Below are 9536 nucleotides of genomic sequence, written 5' to 3'. Positions count from 1 at the left end.
TTTTTGATCTGCTTTTCTTCAAAGGTGGAGCCTAATTCGTCTCCCTTTAGGTTGTGGGCTAAATCTCACAACTCACTTCCGTTGAACAGAATGTGGTAGAAATGACGGTGTGTGAGAGATTAGGACATCAAAGGAAAAGGGGGCTGCTTCTTGCTCTCTGGCATCCTTTTCTCCACAGAAGTCATCTGCCACATCATGAGCACATTCAAGCAGCGCTCTAGAGAGGTCTTATAGCAAGGGGCAGGGGTTTCCTGCCAACAACCCGCACTGACTTGCCAGGAGAGGAGGTGACAAGATAAGGGAAGTAGGTGGAAAGTAGGGGAGTGATGAGCGGGGAACTTTGAGGAAGGCTCTCTGCGAAATTGTGACTGTCACATTTGGAACACCCAGGTTATCCTCTAGAAGCCTCTTTAACTCAAGGTACCCAAGGCCTCAAACTCTCTACCAAAATCTATTCTCATCTCCTTTATTCATATAAGGCTTGCTTGACGACAGATTAAAGTACTTGCCTTCCCAGGGGTGTTTGCATTCTTATCAAGAGGTATACATCTGAGAAGTAAAATTGGAATTATTTGATAGGAGGTGGGAAGATTTCTTGAGATCCCACACTTGGTTGTTTGCCAACTGCCTAAGATCACTCTGAGTGGTAAAGCTTTTTCTCTCACCCTAGGAGGCACCTGAGAGTTGTCCTAGAGCCAAGAGGTGGCTGAGGAAAGCAAAGATTAAGGGAAGAAGGTAGCTGTCATATTGGAGAAAGCGGATCAATTTATTAGCTCTGAGACCAGAATGGAGCAGCCTACTGACAGTGAAGGGAACCCTTAGTGAGAGCACTTGAGCGGCCTAAACTAAACTGATGCAAGGATGGGACGAGACGCAAGAGTGAGGGGAGGTCAGAATTAGAATGAGAGGGAATTCCCTGGTTGTCCAGTGGTTGGGATTCCGGGCTTTCACTGTCTAGGGTGAAGTTTCGATCCCTGGTCCCCTGGTCGGGAAACTAAGATCCTGCAAGCTGTGCGCTGCAGCCAAAAAAAAATTAGAATGAGGGTTGTAAAAAAAATTAAAAAATAAAAAATAAAAAATTAGAATGAGAAGCCATTTCGGTGTTCAGCTGGGCTTGGATTCAGGGAGTGGAGATGAGGAAGATATCTCCATCTCGGAAATCACTTTCCCCGTATCCATCTTTGGTCCAGGCAGGGGAGCATACAGGGAGGCTTTAATGGACCTAACTGGCACTGCCCTTCATTTCAAATCTAATTTAAGATTAGATTCTTAGGGTACTGTCCCTGGGGTGGGCAGTGAGGGAAAATTCAGAGACCTGGGAAACAGGAGAAAAGGACGTGGGGACACGAGTGATGGGGGAGCCTAGGCTATTTAGCGGTCTGAAGATTTCCCTACCAGGGCCAGGATAACCTCGAGGCAAGGAGGCATACATTTAAGGAGATACTCACTCTCAAGGTCTTACAGATGTAGAGCTGGTCCCAGAGGGTGAGTACCTCCTTAAGTTTTGTGCCCTAGGGGCCTCATTTGCATCACCCTAGTCCCAACCCTGATTCCTTTACCAATTCTTCTTTGGCTCTAACCATGTCCTAAAAATGAACAAAAGTTAGAGAAGACCTGAAAGGTCTAATTGCTCTTGCTGGACTGCTGTTTTCATCATGTTGAGTCTCTGATACTGCTCTCTTTGGTTTGTGCTCTCAAACCCATTCATCACTGGGCTCTGTGCAGGACACAGACCACTCTCCACATTCCAGACACAGAGTCCCAGATTCACTCCTTCCTGTCAATTCACCCTTCGTACTTCCCACATTCACCACCAGCCAGTCAGGACCACAGCTCCTGAGACATGACTTACGAACGTGCTCCCCATCTCTATTAGTGACAGGATATCTGAACTGAGCCTTCCCAAATCTCCAGTCATCCAGTTTCCTACGCAGGATGGCATGCTTGGTAATTTGAGCTCCAATCCCAGCTATGTTCATATAGATTTCCTCCACTCTATCGTCTCCTTATATGACCACAAAAGACTGGAAACATTTTGAATGCTTACAGTAAAAAACTAGGGAACACATCCTAAAATGCCCCCATCTGGCTGGCTTCCCATGACCAGATGAGCCTCTCAGCAGAGCCAGTGTCAGGCTAGGGATAGGAATAGCCAAATGGAGGGCTCTGGCCTTTCCTCCCATCATATGTTCCTGCACCGCATAGGTCCCCACCTTCCGTGTGGGGTGGGCCATTTGGTGCTTCTCCTGGAACTCTTCAGTTTGTGCTCCACATCTAGCCTGTGCAAAAATATAATAAAACCTGAACTTACCACTGAACTGGACTAAAGCCCTAGTGACCATTTAAACTGAAAGGCATTTTTAGCTCTGAATATTTTATGACAGGTGATCAGAGTAGAACAACAGCATGATTTATTGGTAGCTGATCACCCGTCGTGTGTATTAGTATATTTTGCAGCACAGTGTCAACTAGATGGACGTTAGCATCAAGGGACAAGTCTAATGTGGCCAAGTGTATTATCCAACTGCAGAAAACTTATCCCAGGGACTCACCATGAGGGCCTGTCAATTACCATTCCGTGGGGTAGGGAGGGCCATGGTCATGTCCCAGGCACGGTCAGTCTGGGCTCAGATGCACCTTTCTCTAGCAGAAATGTTAATTTCTGACACCTGAATTGGAGCTCAACATTGTAGCTATTCATCAAGGGATTGACAAGAAGTAAATAGGCTTTTTAGCATTAGGAGGGATTTAGGTTGCCACGAGAGAAGCTCACAGTAATAAGCTGTCCTAGTCTCTCATGTTAGAATGCTGTTTTCATCCTGTTGAGTCTCTTAACACTGCTCCTTTGGGCAATGTTGTCAAACCCATTCAGTGCTTAGTGTTCTGCACAAGGAACTGAAACCCCTCTGGGTGTTCAAGGTGCTTTAAGTAGAAAGGAATTTATTACAGGACACTCAAGTTGGTTGGAAAAGCTGGAGCAGTAAGATAACTCCCTGGATTCCACAGAACTGACTACCTCAAAAAGACTGTAAGCCCAACCTGGACCTTTCTGTAGTTTGTTATCATGTACATGTTAATTTACTATTAAGGAAATTAAACTATTAAACATATTGGATTGGCCAAAAACGTTGTTTGGGTCTTTCCATACATCTTACGGAAAAACCCGAATAAACTTTTTGACCAATCCAATATATTCTGAAAGTAATATAATACAAAACCTACTCTGTTCTGCATTATTTTTTTCATGAAATTCTGGCTTTTCAAGCCTATTTCGTATCAACTTGAGCTGCTGCAGCCCTAGATGAGTATGCGTATTTCACCCCAGCTTCATCAGAATTGGGCATTTTCATTAAACATTTTTCTAAGTTTTTAATAATTGAGACATTTTTATATAAAAAATTATTCTTAGATCATCTTAGATGACACCCTGCCCAAGAAAATCCCAACAGAATGGTGGGTCCCAGGAGCACAGACCGAGGTGGGAAATGTAATTTTTTTTCATTAATTAAATGCTGTCACACTTGAAAAAATTTCTTAAAGATTAACATTTTCCTTTCCACTTGTGTGTAGTAGTCTACTCTTTTTATTTTCTGTTTGTGAGTTATCTCTTCTTATTCATTGCCTATCTACTGAGGGCCTATTATTATTATTTATTTATTTATTTTTGGCTGTGTTGGGTCTTCGTTGCTGCACGTGGGCTTTCTCTGGTTGCGGCCAGCAGGGTTACTCTCTGTTGCAGTGCGCGGGCTTCTCATTGCAGTGGCTTCTCTTGTTGCAGAGCACGGGCTTTAGGCATGCGGGCTTCAGTAGTTGCAGCACGTGGGCTCAGTAGTTGTGGCTCGCGGGCTCAGTTGCTCCATGGCATGTGGGATCTTCCCGGACCAGAGCTCAAACCCGTGTCCCCTGCATTGGCAGGTGGAGTCTTAACCACTGTGCCATCAGGGAAGCCCAAGGACCTATTTTAAGCATAACTTTATTTACTTATTTTTTCTATACATCTGGGCACTTAATTAGTGGCATGTTTCAAGTGTCAGTGCTGTTTGTCTATTAATAGAAAAGAGCTCGGAATTTGAATTCTAGAGGTACTTACATGGCCTTGACAAGCTCCTTTATGATGTCCAGCCTTCACAGCTGCCTAGGAGAAGCAAGGAGCCAGGTCTCTGGGGATGGCTCTGAAATTAGCCATGTCAGTGGAGTATGTAGAGCTGACACAGTCAAATAACCAGATGTGGCCAACCTCTGAGTCGTGCTGCAGTGTCCATCTTAGTGGGGCCACAGGCACCACTGTTCAGTGATGACGATGGAACTACAAACAAATCCTATAGTTTCTCATTGCAATAGCAGGACAAAAAAATACTTGGATCCAGTCAGTCTGGGCCTTTGTGCAAAAACTAAAAGCATATGAACTTTAAACATGTTAAAATATTAAAAATCTATTAAAGTCAAAACTGCAGAAGCTTATAAAGTAATATACAGGTGGTTATTTGAAATATTCTGTCCAAGGCTGGCTGATCACCCACCAACCCCATCACTGATTTCATCCCAGCCCCGCACCGCATTCCAGGCACCAGCTGGGCAAACAAGCTCGGAGAACAGTTCCTTCAAGATAAGCCAAATAGAGCTTAGGTTAAATGTACTTCCCATGAAATTACACAGAGACATTTTGATGGAATTCTGTACACGTCAAAACTCAATGTAATTAAATATAAAATTGATACTATAGCATGCTTAGGAAACAGTATAATTTTGATTTGTGTGCCTTTTATCGTTTCCATGCTCGTCATACCCAAATGTAGTTGACGTGAAACATTTTACAGACGAGTCGCTTGGGAGACAGAAGTACTGTTTGCTGTGAATTCAAAAAGCACTCATGGGCTTCCCTGGTGGCACAGCGGTTAAGAATCCGCCTGCCATGGGCTTCCCTGGTGGCTCAGTGGTTGAGAGTCCGCCTGCCGATGCAGGGGACACGGGTTCGTGCCCCGGTCCAGGAGGATCCCACATGCCGCAGAGCGGCTGGGCCCGTGAGCCATGGCCGCTGAGCCTGCGCGTCTGGAGCCTGTGCTCCGCAGCGGGAGAGGCCACAACAGTGAGAGCCCCGCGTACCGCTAAATAAATAAATAATAAATGAATAAATAAATGAATGAATGAATGGATAGATAGATAAATAAATAAATAAATAAAAATTCTATCTTCTACTGGATGAGTAAGGTCCAAATTAAACTTCCAGGTTGACTTCTTAGGCTTCTTGTGGCAGCACCACCTGAAGACTGGCCGGGCAACTAGAGAGAGACTGGCTGACTCATTTAAGAGAGAATTAGCCGATAGCCAATGAGAACAGGCTCTGCCATGGTCTGAATGTCTGTGAACCCCACACATTCATGTTGAAATCTTAACCCCAAAGGTGGTGGTATTAGTAGGTGGTGGCTTTGGGAGGTGCTTCAACTGTGGTGGGGATCCTCATAAATGGTATTAGTGCCTTATAAAAGAGGATCCAGGAGATCCCTAGCCATGTGAGGACACAATGAGACATCTCTGACCCAGAAAAAAGCCCTCACCCGATCGTGCTAGCATCCTGATCTTGGACATCAAACTTCTAGTACTGTGAGAAATAAATTTCTGTTGTTTATAAGCTATCCAGTCTGTGTATTTTGTTATAGCAGCTTGAAAGAACTAAGACAGGTCCCCAGTGAAAGGGAGGCCCGGCCAGGGTGAATGGGAGGACAAGAAGGGGCATTTTGCAATCCACCAGGGTTTGAATGGCAGCCAATTTAAAAAATCAACATTAAAAAAGTTATTATAAAGCTATAATTAGAGGAGGCTGTGGTAAGCAATTGGTCTCCATGCTTTTGAGTCAGAACTGAATCAGATTCCTATAAAATTGAGTCAGAACACCAAGGGCCTGCCTAGGTTGCTCATGTACAAACAAAAAAAAGGTTTATAATAATTAGTTAGTTCCAGATTGAAGGAGGTGGTTGGAGAGCTAAATTTATATCACACAATGCCTGGTCATGTTTAGGTTTTCATAGAAGAGGGTGAGTTACTGAGAACTTCATTAAATAGCAATTTCAGAAAAGTTGGGAATCCATTGCTGGCAATAACTAGGAGTCCTAGTCAAGAATCCTCTTGTTTGATAGTGAGCCTGGAAAACGAATGGTTTGCAGATAGTCTGCAAGGGAGAGCTTTGCCTTCTTGGTATAAATCATGCCCTAGGCAATGAACTTTGGTTTGACAAAAACTTTTCTTTGGAAATTTATGATATTCTAGCTAAAAAATTAAATGGATTGATACCAGTCCTAGAGCTCACTTCATCTTTAGAATGAAGCAAAATGTTAACTATGTATTGGAAGAACATAAAATAACAAGGTAATCTAAGGTCTTTAAAGTCCTAGTAAGAATTCGTGAAAAGTAGGTGGGTGCTTAAGTAAACCCCTGAGGGACCTCTGTGGAGATCTTCCGTTTGGGCTTTATTAGGACACAAGAATATAGGTAAGTCTGGGTCCAAATGAACTATAACGTCATTATGAACTGAAGAATCCTCATGAATTTCAAGAAAGTAGTGATCAGAAGAGTGTTTATCCTGGCAATGCCATTTGCACTATTAAGTTAGTGGATCATGTCACAAGAGACATGATCCACTAACTTATGGTTTATGGTGTGAGGTCTACTTTTTTATTATCCCGAACAGAAAAAATCTGTATCCATTAAAAAATAACTCCCCATTCCTTCCTCCTTCCAGCCCCTGGTAACCTCTATTCTATTCTCCCTGCCTATGAATTTGCCTATACTGGATACCTCATATAGGTGGAACGCAAGGGACATGCTCTGGCAAGACAGGGTGACAGATAAACTACCTTCTAATGCTCATGGCCTAGTGATTACCTGCAAGACTAGTGTAACCTAGTGTTAAGAGCACATATTGTCATCAGATGTCCTGGATTTGAATCCTAGCTCCACTACTTCTTTTTCTCTTTTTAAATTTTTATATTGCAGTAAAATGCACATAACATTAAATTTACCATCTTAATCATTTTTAAGTGTACGGTTCAATAGTGTTAAGTACATTCACATTGTGCAACCAATCTGCAAGACTCTTTTCACCTTGCAAAACTGAAACTCTATACCTATTAAACAACAACTTCCTACTCCCTCCTCTCCCCAGTCCTTGGCAGCCACCATTCTACTTTGCGTCTTTCTAAATTTGACTGCTCTAGGTATCTCATATAGGTGGAATCATACATAATTTTTCCTTTTGTGACTGGCTTATTTCACTTAGCAAAATGCTTTCAAAGTTCACCCATGTTGTGGCATGTATCAGAATTTCATTATTTTTTAAGGCTGAATAATATTCCATTGTATGTATATATCACATTTTGCTTATTCATCTGTTGATGAACATTTGGGTTGTTTCCACCTTTTGGGTATTGTAAATAATGCTGCTATGAACATGAGTATACAAATATCTGAGTCCCTGCTTTCAGTTATTTTGTGTATATAACCAGCAGTAGAATTGCTGGATCACATGTTTCAAATGCCAAACTATTTTTAATTCCCACCAGCAATGCACCAGGTTCCAATTCTTCTACATCCTTGTCACAGCTTGTTCTTTTCTTTCTTTCTTCTTTTTCTTTGTTTGATATAGACATCCTAATGGATGGGCCATGTGAAATGGTATCTCACTGTGGTTTTGATTTGCATTTTCTCGAGTGGCTAGTGACATAGTGACACTGAGCATCTTTTCATGAGCTTATTGGCCATTTGTATATCTTCTTTGGAGAACTGTGAAGTCTTTTGCTCATTTTTGTCTTGTTTTGTTTTCTTTGTTTTGTTTTTGGCCACATGTGTGGCTTGTGGGACCTTAGTTCCCTGACCAGGGATTGAACCGGGGCCCACTGCAGTGGAAGTGCAGAGTCCTAACCACTGGACCTCCAGGGAATTCCCTTTTGCTCATTTTTTTTAACACTTTTATTAGAGTATAATTGCTTTACCTTTTGCTCATTTTTGAATTGGGTTGTTTGTTTTTTGTTGTTGAGTTGTAGGAGTACTTTATAGTAATCCTTTTTCACATATATGATTTGTGAATATCTTTTCCAATTCCATGGGAGAGAATTCCTACTCACTTTTGCCTTCTCTAAACTCTATTTGCAAGTTGAAGTCTTCAGATAGCTGCCCCCTTTTGGGGACTGTCTCTGTTGTTATCAAGTAGTTCTGTTTGTGCCTGTCCTGACTTTTCAGCTGGCATATAGACTATGGTTTGGATCTCCGCTTGCCCCCTCCCCACCCGCTCCCCACCCCATCACCATAACAGCACTTAGCACGGTTCTGGGATAGGTGGTATGCAGAGACACAGCCTCTTATAACTAGGAGGGATCCTACACACATCCTTTTTTTTTTTTTATACATTTATTTATTTTTATTTTTGGTTGTGTTGGGTCTTTGTTGCTGTGCATGGGCTTTCTCTAGTTGCAGCGAGTGGGGGCTGCTCTTTCGTTGTGGTGCCCAGACTTCTCATTGTTGTGGCTTCTTGTTGCGGAGCACAGGCTCTAGGCATGTGGGCTTCAGTAGTTGTGGCACGCAGGCTCAGCAGTTGTGGCACATGGGCTTAGTTGCTCTGCGGCATGTGGGATCTTCCTGGACCAGGGCTCGAACCTGTGTCCCCTGCACTGGCAGGTGGATTCTTAACCGCTGCACCACCAGAGAAGCCCCACTTATTGTAGTTTTGATTTGCATTTCTCTAATGATTAGTGATATTGAGCATCCTTTCATGTGTTTGTTGGCAATCTGTATATCTTCTTTGGAGAAATGTCTATTTAGGTCTTCTGCCTATTTTTGGATTCAGTTGATTGTTTTTTTGATATTGAGCTGTACTGCTTGTATATTTTGGAGATTAATCCTTTGTCAGTTGTTTCATTTGCAAATATTTTCTCCCATTCTGAGGTTGTCTTTTTATCTTGTTTATTGTTTCCTTTGCTGTACAAAAGCTTTTAAGTTTCATTAGGTCCCATTTGTTTATTTTGATTTTATTTCCATTTCTCTAGGAGGTGGGTCAAAAAGGATCTTGCTGTGATTTATGTCATAGAGTGTTCTGCCTATGTTTTCCTCTAAGAGTTTCATAGTGTCTGGCCTTATATTTAGGTTTTTAATCCATTTTGAGTTTATTTTTGTCTATGGTGTTAGGGAGTATTCTAATTTCATTCTTTTACATGTAGCTGTCCAGTTTTCCCAGCACCACTTATTGAATAGGCTGTCTTTTCTCCATTGTACATTCTTGCCTCCTTTAGGAAAAATAAGGTGACCATATGTGGGTGGGTTTATCTCTGGGCTTTCTATCCTGTTCCATTGGTCTATATTTCTGTTTTTCTACCAGTACCATACTGTCTTGATTACTGTAGCTTTGTAATATAGTCTGAAGTCAGGGAGCCTGATTCCTCCAGCTCTGTTTTTCTTTCTCAAGATTGCTTTGGCTATTTGGGGTCTTTTGTGTTTATATACAAATTGTGAAATTTTTTGTTCTAGTTCTGTGAAAAATGACATTGGTA

The 9536-nt window shown here is 42.2% G+C and overlaps 1 non-coding gene across 1 annotated transcript; it reads right to left on the bottom strand.

Annotated features, from left to right (window-relative positions):
• Positions 1–7859: 7859 nt before the first annotated feature.
• TRNAG-UCC (transfer RNA glycine (anticodon UCC)) lies at positions 7860–7932 on the bottom strand. Its single transcript has one exon. It is a non-coding gene; the product is annotated as a tRNA-Gly (tRNA).
• Between the last annotated feature and the right edge of the window lie 1604 nt (positions 7933–9536).

The sequence above is a fragment of the Aethalodelphis obliquidens genome, unplaced genomic scaffold (assembly GCF_003676395.1).
Source record: "Aethalodelphis obliquidens isolate GAN/ISIS:26980383/991018 unplaced genomic scaffold, ASM367639v1 scaffold70, whole genome shotgun sequence".
Taxonomy (NCBI): domain Eukaryota; kingdom Metazoa; phylum Chordata; class Mammalia; order Artiodactyla; family Delphinidae; genus Aethalodelphis; species Aethalodelphis obliquidens.
The sequence above is the reverse complement of the archived record's forward strand: the minus strand, read 5'-3'. Positions and strand labels throughout refer to the sequence as shown.